This window comes from Erinaceus europaeus, chromosome 18 (assembly GCF_950295315.1).
Source record: "Erinaceus europaeus chromosome 18, mEriEur2.1, whole genome shotgun sequence".
Lineage (NCBI taxonomy): Eukaryota > Metazoa > Chordata > Mammalia > Eulipotyphla > Erinaceidae > Erinaceus > Erinaceus europaeus.
In genome coordinates this window covers 3,608,865-3,621,254 of record NC_080179.1, presented here as the reverse complement: position 1 = coordinate 3,621,254, position 12,390 = coordinate 3,608,865, and the positions used below count along the sequence as shown (strand labels likewise).

Below are 12,390 nucleotides of genomic sequence, written 5' to 3'. Positions count from 1 at the left end.
CGAGAGGCGTGGCCCCGGCGCCGCCCGCGCTGCCCCGCGCTCCGCAGCCCCCCGCACTCGGCGGCCGCGCGGAGGAGGAGCCGGCGGCGGGAGCGCGTCCACCGGGGCCTGGGCGCAGCCGCGGGGGCCTGCGGGGCTCGGAGCCGGGCGCGTGGACGGAGCGGCGGCCCGCCAGGTAGTGCCGGTCTGTCTGTCTGTCTGTCTGTCCGCGCGCCCCGGCCGGCAACCCCGGGTCGGCGGCGTGTCTGTCTGTCTGTCTGTCTGTCCGCGCGCCCCGGCCGGCACCCCCGGGGTCGGCGGCGTGTTTGTCGGTCTGTCTGTCTGTCCGCGCGCCCCGGCCGGCACCCCCGGGGTCGGCGGCGTGTTTGTCGGTCTGTCTGTCTGTCCGCGCGCCCCAGCCGGCACCCCCAGGGTCGGCGGCGTGTTTGTCGGTGTGTCTGTCCGCGCGTCCCGGCCGGCACCCCCGGGGTCGGCGGCGTGTCTTTCTGTCTTTCTGTCCGCCCCCAGGCCGGCCCCCGAGCACTCCGGAGCGGGAGAGCAGAGGGAGGGCCGGCAACTTCGCCCCATGCGCCTGCTGCCCGCGGGCACGGGGTGAGTGGGTGGGGAGGGGAGGGTCCTGCTCCCCTTGAGCCCCCCACCCCGGCGTCCCTCTGTCCCTGAGCGGCCTCCTGCCCCCCGGAGCTGAGGACCGACGCGCAGCCGAGGGAGAACAATGGGCGCCCGGGGACAGCGGGGTCCAGGTGCGGCGCGCCCCCCGCGCCCTGGGGAGCAGAGGCCGGGCTCGGAGCTCCCGGGACTCGTGGGGGGCTTGGGGGGGGGGCTCGGGGGGCTCCCGGGACTCCTGGGGGGCTCCTGGGGGGCTTCCGGGGGCTCGTGGGGGGCTCGTGGGGGCTCGGGGGGCTCCCGGGACTCGTGGGGGGGCTCATAGGGGCTCCTGGGGGGGCCTCCGGGGACTCGTGGGGGCTCGGGGGGCTCCCCGCGCTCGGCTCCTTTGTCCCGCCGCTGCGCTGCCGGGGGCCGGGTGGGGGGCGCCGGGGTGTCGCTTCCCGGCCCGAGGGGGGCGACGCGGGGTCCCCGGCCGGGGCGTTGCGGGGCGGCGCGGGAATGGACACCAGTTCGGCAGCCCGAGGCCCGAGGGTGCGGGGACCCGGCCGGGTGCGAGACGCGCGGGGGCCGAGTGAGCTCTGCGGAGCGGCTCGGGACCCACCGCCACATTGTGTCCAGGGCCGAGCACGTCTGGAGCCTATTTGCAAGGCTTTGTTCTGCTGCCTGCAACAAGTTGTCCACTTCCTGGAGTTCCCCAGCTTGTGGAAAGCAAATCCTGATAGTTACAATGAAAGACAAGCCTCGCCGACCCATCGACGAATCAGGATTAAAAAAAAAAAAAAAATCTACGTGCAGGGCTGTGGGTCTCTGTGTTATTAAGTAGGGGGGTTGATTTTGATGGGATCGGAGGCAAGTTTTACGCAATCAGTTTGAACAGAAAATAATTTTTCTCCCTTTGTCCTATGTAGTATAACAATTTCCCAAGAATGTTTAGGTGTGTTTGCGAGAACCACTGGAAAGGCAGATATTGCGAAATGAATCCGATGGCATAACATTGAATTGAAAAGTCTAGGTTTTTTTTTAAAAAAAATTTATTTGATAGAGACTGAGAGAAATTGAGAGGGAGGGAAGGGGAGGGAAAGAGACAGACTTTTGCAACTCTGCTTCAGTGCTTGTGAAGCTTCCCCCTGAGGTGGGGAGCCGGGGCTTGAACCCAGGCATTTGCGCACTGTCAGCTCAACCAGTTGCGCCACCGCCCGGCCCTGTGAATAGAAAAATCGTTATGTGGTTGAAACACACAACACTTTCCAGCCTTTGGGTTTGGAGTCGAAGTGACTTCAGTACTGTGTGGGTCATCTCTTCAGAAGAATGGCCCTTACCATTATGGTGAGCAGGAAATTTAATTTTTCTTTTAGGGGCTGGTAGTATGAAGTGTAATTTGTGGGCATTTGTTAAGTGGCCCTTTCTTGCATTGTAGTCTCAAAATCCCAAGAGGCTTGTCAGACTTCCAGGGATATTCCAAGCACAACTCACTGTTTGGGGAGAAAGAAGGCTGACATTTCAAGGCATTCATGGTTTGTGCCGATGGGACACTGGTGGAAACATCCCCAAGTGGGAGTGGAGGCTAAAGTTACTGTGGCGATTATGTAGTTAGAAGACATCTAGTTATCACTCTGGGTCCGCGTCAGGGATTCACCCTGAACTGCCTCTTTGAAAGGTCTACTATTCCCTACATTCATTCATTTTACAACCACCAGATCCAAACCTTTTACCCTTAGGAGTACAATGAAGAGTTTACTCTGGGGGAACAGAAATGTTTCCTAGCCGTGAAGTGGTAATGGAAAAGAGCTGTGCATGCTTCTGCTGAGGGTTTGTCTTTTATTTTCAATCGCTGGGGTATGTGGTCTGATTTTTAGGCAAGGCTGAAAAGCAGTGGAACTTGTCCTTGGGAGGCAGGGGGATGTGAAGTTGAAGTGGAATGTTGTCTGACTGTCAGGCTGTTTGTCCTTACAGCGAGCGCACAGTAGAACATGTTTGCCATAGGCTGTGAACACTTACTTCTTCCTGTGTCTTTCTTTGTCTTGCCGGCTTGGACTTTTCATGTAGATTGTAAATTGTTTTGTAAGGTGCCCCAGCTGGCTGCCTCCCAAGCATTCACTGGGCGTAATCAAATGAAAGCCCCAGAGTGTTGCTGCCAGAGGGGGACCCTCTCAAACAATGGGTTCCAAACCACCAGCTGTCCCACTGGGTGTCCTATTGTGTGGTAAGACCGGCTGTGGCTGCACCCCTTTCCTGAGGTGCGGATGAATCACCACTTGCCCAGCTTGGAGTGAGAGCCTGGCTCTCCCTGGCTGCTGCACAGCTGGGCGAAGCAGCCGGGAGCTGGCGGCCTCCGTGGCCAAGGAGTGGGGTAGATGGAGCTGGAGGAGCCAGTTTTTAGCATCTGGTCTCCTTTGAATGAACTCTTCCCTCCCCCCCTCTCTTCTGCTGTTCTCAGTAGCTGGATGTTTCCGTTTTACTAACATCACCTAGCAGCAGTCGTTTCAGGTGAAATCTTTAGTGTTCATTTACTATACACAGAGGGTGTTTTTTTTTTTTAAAAAAAATATATATACATATATATATATATACACATTAGTCTATTAATTCGCATAGCATTTGATGAAGTGGGTATCATCTTGGTTTTTCAGTTGAAACAGAGGTCTACAGAGCTTACTCCCTAAGTGGGTGGAAGTGATATTTCAACTCTAGGTTCTGAGTGGTCCGAGAGGTGGCGCAGTGGATAAAGCATTGGATTCTCATCCATGAGGTCCCCAAGTTCAGTCCCCGGCAGCACATGTACCAGAGTGATATCTGGTTCTTTGTCTCTCCTGTCTTTCTCATGAATAAATAAATAAATTATTAAAAAACAAACAAATGAACAAACTCCAGGCTCTGATTTCAAGGCTTGAGTTTTTTTGTTTGTTTTTTTTCCTCCAGGGTTATCGCTGGGGCTCAGCGCACCGCGAGTTCACCTCTGACAGATGTTTTTCCATTTCATAAGAGAGGACAGAGAGAAATTGAGAGAGGAGGGGGAGAGAGGGAGAGAGAAAGACAGACACCTGCAGATGTGCTTCGCCACTTAAGAAGTGGGACCCCCTGCAGGTGGGGAGCCTAGGCTCGAACCTGGATCTTTGCACCCATCACTGTGCTTAGTACTATGTACACCCAACTGGGTGTACCCCCGCTGGCCCCCAAGGCCTGAACTTTTCAAAGTATGTACTGAATGGTGTGATGTCTTTTTTTTTTTATATTTATTTTATTTATTTATTCCCTTTTGTTGCCCTTGTTGTTTTATTGTTGTAGTTATTATTGTTGTTGTCGTTGTTGGATAGGACAGAGAGAAATGGAGAGAGGAGGGGAAGACAGAGAGGAGGAGAGAAAGACACCTGCAGACCTGCTTCACCGCCTGTGAAGCGACTCCCCTGCAGGTGGGGAGCCGGGGTTCGAACCGGGATCCTTATGCCGGTCCTTGTGCTTTGTGCCACCTGTGCTTAACCCGCTGCGCTACAGCCTGACTCGGTGTGATGTCTTTTAATAATAGAAATACCATTTTCTCATATACTATCATAATTGTTTTGTCCAAAAAAACAATGATAAGATAGGTCTGGAAGGCCAGAGCCATGGCATCATAACTCTTCAAACTCTATTAAAACAAAGTTTTTTTTTTTTGTTGTTGTTGTTGCTGTGCGATGACTTGTGTGTATAAGCTTTCGTGAATGAAAGTTATTTTTAAAATGTCAAGACTGCCAACGTTTGGAACTGAGTCCTGTTTCCGGGACACATGAAAGCAGTGGGATGGAGCAGCTCTTATATAACTGTTCCAGCATTTGCTATTTACTGAATGCATTGTAACCCTTTCATCTTACAGACTTTGCTCCTTTTCTGAGACCTCTTGCCAAGTGTCTTTTTTCAGAGAAGTAAGGCGGCAAGGAATGTAGTCAGTCATATAGGGCAAGTGGGACATCTCAATTGGAAACACACGCCACAGCAGACTAGATCTTCCCAGCACGTGGTTTTTGTCCTGGGAGTCGCCTTTTACCGAAGACATGCTTCCTGAGGGAAGTGTCAAGGGTCTTTCTTCACAGGATCCTCTGAGACCATCACGTTGCTGAGCTCTGTGGGAACACACATCTCACAGGATGTCGGTGCTCACTGTTTTTTGGGGAGGGGATGAGTTCAGGTGTCTGTGTGTAAAGGAAACCCAGGTTGTGTCTGTCTCTGAGGTGGGATGGGGAGTAGCCGTTACTGGCCAGGAGACACCTGACCTTGACCCAAGCGTGACCGTCACATGTGACAGAGGAGGGGATTCCAAAATTTGCCATCATTACTTTTTTTTTTTCCCCTCCAGGGTTATCACTGGAAGTTGGTGCCAGCACTGTGAATGCACTGCTCCTGGTAGCCATTTTTTCCCACTTTATTGGATAGGACAGAGAGAAATTGAGAGAGGAGGGGAGGGAACCGGAGGTAGGCAGCCTAAGGGCCCCGGGCTTCCCACCTGCAGGGGAGAGGGAGTTGCTTCATAAACGATGAAGCAGGTCTGCAGGTGTCTATCTTTCCCTCTTTCTGTCTTCCCCTCCTTTCTCAATTTCTGTCTGTCCTATCTAACAACAACAGCAGCAGTAACAACAATAATAACAAGATCAACAAAAATGAGAAAATAAGTGACCTCCAGGAGCAGTGGATTTGTAGTGCAGGTACTGAGTCCGCAATGACTGTGAAGGCAGAGAGAGAGAGAGGAGAGGGGGCTATAGGGAGAGAGAAAGACCCTGCAGACCTGCTTCACTGCTTGTGAAGTGACTTCCCTGCAGGTGGGGAGCGGGGACTAGAACCCAGATCCTTACTCGGTCCTTGTGCTTAGTGCCATGTGCGCTTAACTGGGTGCGCCACTGCCCAGCCCCCCTGTAGGTCTCTCTTCACTTGTTAGTATCTTCATCAGTTTAGAGTCGAAGCAAGGCTGTGCTTACAAAAAGCTGTGGGGTGGGGCCAAGCAGTGGAACACCTGGTTAAGTTCATCCATTACAGTGCACAAGGACCCAGGTTCAAGCCCCCAGTCCCCACCTGCAGGGAGAAAGCTTCACAAGTGGTGAAGCAGGGCTGCAGGGGTCTCTCTGTCTCTCTCCCTCTCTGTCTCCTCATCTCCTCTCAATTTCTCTGTCTCTGTTCAATAATAAATAAAAAAATAAAGAAAGAAAATATTCAAAAAACTGCAAGGCAAACCATCCTAGCTCAAAGGACAGAACTGGGTCGGTTGGTTTGCTGAGGGAGCGATGCTGGTGGAATGGAGGAACGCCTACCACTGTGCTCGCCTACCACTGTGCTCGCCAGTATCATGGGAACAGGTCAAGGTGGCAGATGAACACTGGGAAACCCTGGAGGGGGCGGTGCCTCCCCTGTACTGGTCCCATTACTTTTTTTTCTTTCCTTCTGTTTAAAAATATTTCATTCATTTACAAATGAGAATGACAGGAGGGGGGAGAGAGAGAGAGAGAAGAAATAACCAGGCATCACTGTGGTACATGTGCTGCCGGGGATTGAACTCTGGACCTCAAGCTGAAGAGTCCAGTGCTTTATCCACTGTGCCACTGTTTTCGTTTCCTCCAGCTGCTTGCTTGACAGTCTGCAGCCTTCTGCTCTGAAGGACAGGCCCCTTAGGAGGTGAGGAGGCCTCCTTTTGCTGCTTGAGGACTGAGCGGAGAGGATGTGTGGAGCCGTGCCACCGACAGGGTCAGCGGTGAGAAGGGCGCGTCCCGGCGTCCCCCTGCTTCTCTTCTCGCCCGCCCTCCAGGCCGCCAGCACCCCGTGTGCACCCCGTGTTCAGCGTGACTGTCGCACATACCCGCTCAGACTGCTCGTGGCCTGAGGCCTGGACAATGAGTTGCCCACAGCCACGGCACCCTGCTGCTGTTCATTAAGAGCTGGGTGCTTATTTTACCACCTCTCTCTCCCTCCCTCTCTCTCTCTCCCTCTCTCTCTCTCATTAGATAGAGGTCAGGCTTGGACCTAGGACGACAAAGCAGGTGCACTCTCCAGAGAGGGAGGGACAGACACCTGCAGTGCCCATCCCCACCCCTGGAAATCTGTTCTGTGGCTTATATTTTATCTTAGTCAAGAATTTACTGAATTGTTCATACTGTGGACTTGAGCATTCTGCTGTGAGTACCTGGAAAGCATAGAAACTAGGCGAGGAATTGTGCTTCTGGAGTTTAGAGTTGAATATTCAAGAGACAAAAATATTTTAAGAAAACACCAGGAATAGGGGGCCGGTGTAGCACGCCCATTTGAGGGCACATGGTATTAAGCTCTGGGATCTGGGTTTGAGCCCTGGCTCCCCACCTGCTTCATGAGCACTGAAGCAGGGCTGCAGGTGTCTCTCTTCCTCTGTCCCTCTCTATCTCCCCCTCAGTTTCTCTCTGTCCTGTCCAAGAAAATGGGAAACATGGCTGCCAGGAGCAGAGGATTAAAGATAAAGAGTTGGGAGTGGGGGTAGATAGCATAATGGTTATGCAAACAGACTGTCATGCCCGAGGCTCCGAAGTCCCGGGTTCAATCCCCTGCACGACCATAAGCCAGAACTGATCAGTGTTCTGTTTAAAAAAAAAAAAAGTAACAATAATAAAGAGTTGGGTGGTTATTTTGTGAGAGGCCTCACCTTAGGTGACTTGCCAGCCTGCTGCGTTCACTCATCTCTTCCGTGAGTGCTGAGGTATTTGTGTAGATGAGGGACTCGTGACTTACTCCAGGTCTGGCAGAGACCAAGCCCTGTGCAAAGCACTGCTTGCTTTGCAGGCCACACAGCACATGTCGCCCTGTTCTTTGCAGCTTGGGACCATCTTTCAGGAGTCAGCTTGAAGCTTTCAGGCATCGCCTACCCATCTGTCTGTCTCCAGTGGTGGACTTGCTTCCTTTGTTACCAGGAGTTACAATTCCCCTGGGTATGTCCTTGAGCTGGGAGAGTTGGTTGCAATCTTTTCTCAGTTTTTTCCCTCTCTGTGTCCTGTGTCCTATGCTTGACTCGCCCATCTTGTATCATTCTTTCCCTTGGTGAAACAAGATTCCGCCTGCAAATCTGCAAATCGGAGGCTCAGGCCTGCTTTTTTTTTTTTTTTTTCCCCTTTCTTCTTTTTTCCTGTTCCTGTTTCTCTGTAGGAATGAGATCGGCTGGGAGTTTTAGGTGCTTCCTCTGGCCTCTGGTCTCTCTCTGAGCTCTGCTGCAGCTGGACAGGAGGGACGCAGGGTCTGGTGTCTGGGAATGGAGTGGCATGGGTAGCGTTGCAGAACTGAGGACTGGGAAACCATCGTTGGACAAGGGGGACGAGAAGCCTTGGTGTCTGTTGGGATAGGCGGTTTTTGAAAATAGAAGTCTGGAGAAGAGTAAACACTGACATTCTTTCTTTGCTTTCCAGATAGAGACCTGATGAACTTCTGAAAACATTCGGTGTCCTGACTTTTCCTTAATATTTCTGGACACCAGACTCGATCTCTGGCTATGGGGACTTTACTAGTTCTGCATAGATATAAGATGCTTGGAAATTGCCCAGAGGCCTTCATTCTGCTGTGTTAGATGAAAGTACATCCGTTTTTTTTTTTTAGATTTAGTTGTTAACTAGGGGGAAAGAGAGTCCCAGAGCACTACTCTGGTACATGCGATGACAAGGGTTGAACTTGGGATCTCATGCTTGAGAGAGTTCAAGGCTTTATTAAGGGCACAAACTCACAGGCCCCCACTACCAGTTCATTTCCTCCTTCCCCTTCATCCCTCCCTTCCTCTTCCTCTCTTCCTTTCCCTCTCTCTCCCCTCCCTTTATTTATTCCTTGCTTCTGTCTCTTTCTTCAACCAGTGTCATCACTGAACTTGGAGTCTGCATCATGAATCCACTGTTCACCCTGGTTGGCTTTCTTCGCCTGCACTCCCCCTTTTTTTCCTTTGTTGGATAGAGACAGACAGAAATTGAGAGGGAATGGGGAGATAGGGAGAGAGACAGAGAGACACCTGCTTCAAAAGGATCTTCTTTCTCTGTTATGCTTTAGAATTGCCACCTCAATGCTTTTTGGAAAAGCTTAGTTTTAATTAATCAATTAGTTTATTTTTATTAGTGATTCAATGTTGATTTACAAAATTACATGTCGACAGAGGTATGATCCCATGTCGTTCCCACCACCAGAGTTCTGAATCCCAAGTCCCTCCACCTCCAGCCTCTGCGGTTTTCCCCAGGTCGTAGACGCGGGTTATCTGTCATCTCCACGACTGTCCGTCTACATCTGTGCATAACTGCCCCCCATTTCCTTCCAGGTCAAGTCTTCTCTTGCCCTCCAAGCCACACACAGCCCTATTACTACATGCAGATGTCTCTCTCCTTTTCGTCCTCTCTCTCTGGGTCCTGATGGAGCTGGAGTTCAGAGCTCTCTTATTCTCTCCCTCTCTCCCTCCTGTCACCTCTCCCCCACGGGGGGTGCTGCGGATCAGAGAGGTTTTGGAGGTACACAAGACAGGTGTTGTGGCGAATGTCATTGCTTCTCTGTTGGTGTGGGCAGGTCCACTCAGACCCTCAGGAAAGCTTGATTTTGACGAACATTAGACTCAGGCCAGTTTGCTTGACATCCCCCACCTCTGTCTTCTGAACTTGCTAATAACTGTGGTAAGGTGGCTGCAGTAGATACCATCCCTGCTATGGTGAGCCATTCTGGAAAATGTGTGTTCTCACTTGTCTGAAACCATCATATTCATACAAGTAGACACACTGCCTCAGCGGGCTCGATTTAGTTACCTGCTTTCTGCAGAAGTCGAGTCCTGAGTATTTTGTAACATCCTGGGGGAGGGAATTGATCAGAATTGGGCTTCAGAATGTTTTAGGTTTCTAGAGAGACCTCCAACAGCTGCCTTGCTTACATCCAGAATTATATGATCTCTTCAAACCATCTCAGCCTTTTATTTAAATTCCTATCCTCAGAGTTTTGAATTGTTTTAGTCTTCCTCTCTATCCTGTCCGTTTCACAACTACTTTAAAATAGAGTTTGGAAGGGGGCTGGGCGGTGGCACAGCAGGCTAAGCGCACATGGCACAAAGCGCAAGGACCAGCATGAGGATCCCAGTTCGAGCCCCCAGCTCCCCACTTGCAGGGGAGTCGCTTCACAGGTGGTGAAGCAGGTCTGCAGGTGTCTGTCTTTCTCCCCCCCCCCCCCCTCTGTCTTCCCCTCCTCTCTCCATTTCTCTCTGTCCTATCCAACAACAATAACAATTACAACAAGGGCAACAAAATGGGGAAAATGGCCTCTAGTAGCAGTGGATTCACAGTGTAGGCACCGAGCCCCAGTGATAACCCTGGAGGCAAAAAAATTAATAAATAAAAAAAGTAAAATAGAGTTTGGCCATATTGGCGTTGTGATGTAACGTCCCCCGTTGTGGCGATGGCTGCGTGCTAAGGCTTGTAGAGTTGACCAGAGGCAGCAGATCTGGGACCTTGATCCCAAGTCCTGTAAGTCCTTGCTCAGCTCCCTTTGGGGGAGTATACCTCTCTCTCAAACCTACCTAACCCCAAACTTAGTGCCTGTTACCTGGTAGCTGATCTTCTTGGTCCCACTGTTCATACTAGTGTTGCCGTCACCTTCTGGAGTTTGAATTTCAGAAACTTTTTCTGCTTTCCTGCTCTTTGGGATCCTGAACACCCATCCAGTCGGCTGCTCTGCTTGTCTTACTGGTTCCTCTTTTGCTGCTCATTTTCCAAACCCTCCAGCTTCTGTTTCTGGTTCAACTTTTACTCCTCCAAAAAGCAGGTTACTCAAGGTGAGTTTGTAGATTCATAAAGATTTAGACTGGGGACAAATATGTAAAGTTAGATGTTAGAATACAGAGGGACTTCTTGGCCAAGTTAATGCTGGTTAAGTAACATGTTAAATAGGTATCTTTGTCAGGGATGTCGCCTGAAGCTCCCAGGGTGGGGTAGAGTATGTCCACGTCCCTGCTTCTGTGGTTGTTGGGCCTCTTTTTTGGGGGGGAGTATGTGTGTGTGGATGGGGGGTGTCATTATGTAGACAGTACTCCTGTAGTCACTTTTGTGTTCAGGTTCTACGTGGGTTTCTTCCTGATTTTCCCTGGGAATACGAATGTCCAAGTCAGAACTGATTCTCTCTCAAATAGACCTGCACACCTTCTTATTCTTTCTCTCTCTTTGATGTGTCCTTCATCTTAGAAACTTCTTCCACCCGTTCATCATGCCGATACAGTGTTGATAAGCCATCTTAAAACAACAGAAACAAAAATGTGTGACATTTATTGTTTTACAGCTTAAAAAAAATAAAAGATATTTGAAGTATTGACCCTAGTTCATAGTGACTTTACACACCAGCCACAATCAAATGATGAGAATTCAAACAAAATGCCGTTCTGCATGTCTGTGTCGCTGATGGAGCACGGCACACCTCTTCTCTCTGCCTTCAGAGAGGGTAATGGGAACATGTGTTCCTGAAGCATGCGTCTGTCTGTCTGTCTATATTTTAAATATTTTTATTTCTTTATTATTGGATAGCAACAGAGAGAAATTGAGAGGGGAAGGGGGGAGATAAAGAGGGAGAGAGATAGATAGATACCTGCAGCCCTGCTTCACCACTCATGAAGCTTTCCCCCTGCAGGTGGGGACCAGGAGCTTGAACCAGGGTCCTTGTGCCCTGGGATGCGGGCGCTTAGTTGCGCCATCGCCTGGCTCCCGGAGCATCTGTATATCTTCTTTCTTTCTTCTTTTCTTTTCTTTTTTCCTTTCCCCCTAAGATTATCACTGGGGCTTGGCGCCAGCACTACAAATCCACTGCTCCTGGTGGCTGTTTTTCCATTTTATTGGACAGGACAGAGATAAACTGAGAGAGGAGGGGGGGATAGAGAGGGAGAGAGAAAGAGAGACGCCTGCAGCCCTGCTTCACTGCTCATGAAGCGTCCCCGTTGTGGGTGGGCAGCGGGGGGCTCACACTGGCATCCCTGTGCGGGTCCTCGTGCTACTGCCTCGCCCCCCTCAATCATATTTTCAGCCTCAAGTTTCTGGAAAGGCGTTACGTTTATATAGAATCGCAGGCTAGTCGCTGTGTTCATGGCCTGACATCCACCCTGCGCTGACTCTGCTCTTTGGTGCCCGGCAGCAGTGTTTTCTGATGTCATGTGTCAGATGGTACCAGGTGCCCCTCGTGACGGGCACCGCTCATCACGCTGCTGTGAGTGTCGCCCTGAGCAGCGGGCCTTCACGCTGTGCCTGCTCTTCGGTGCTCTTCGCATTGAGCCGTGTTGATGTTCACACGTGTGTTTGCTCGTGGGCCCTGAATTTTGAAATAGAGTGTGAGGCGACCTGTCATGGGCAGACTGGAGTTCATTTTAGTTTGAAAATTTCACGTAGTGTTTCTAGAAGTAAGGACGGGGTGGTGGGAGGTGGGGGTGGTGTGACTTTAGTTCTTTCATGCTGTCGTGCTATCTCTTACTTTATGATGATGATTTTTAAAGCTTTATTTAATAAAGAGCTAGAAGAGAACTAGAACATTGCTCTGGCAAGGGTGATGCCAGGGGCCTAACTTAGGACTTCATATTACCAGACCGGGGCTTCAGCCACCACTCCACAGCCCAGCCTGCTAATGTTCTCCCTCTCCCTCTCCCTCTCCCTCTCCCTCTCCCTCTCCCTCTCCCTCTCCCTCTCCCTCTCCCTCTCCCTCTCCCTCTCCCTCTCCCTCTCCCTCTCCCTCTCCCTCTCCCTCCCCTCTCCCTCTCCCTCCTCTCCCTCTCCCTCTCCCTCTCCCTCTCCCTCTCCCTCTCCCTCTCCCTTCCTCCCT

General features: G+C 51.1%; 1 protein-coding gene across 4 annotated transcripts in view; it reads left to right on the top strand.

The window, feature by feature from the left end:
* Positions 1–30: 30 nt before the first annotated feature.
* Positions 31–12,390, top strand: part of MYO1B (myosin IB) — a 178,784-nt gene continuing 166,424 nt past the window's right edge. For all 4 annotated transcript variants that reach the window (XM_060177568.1, XM_060177566.1, XM_060177567.1 and 1 more), the window contains exon 1: positions 31–175. The gene's annotated coding sequence lies outside the window, so the exon portion shown is untranslated. The remainder of the gene's footprint in view (positions 176–12,390) is intronic.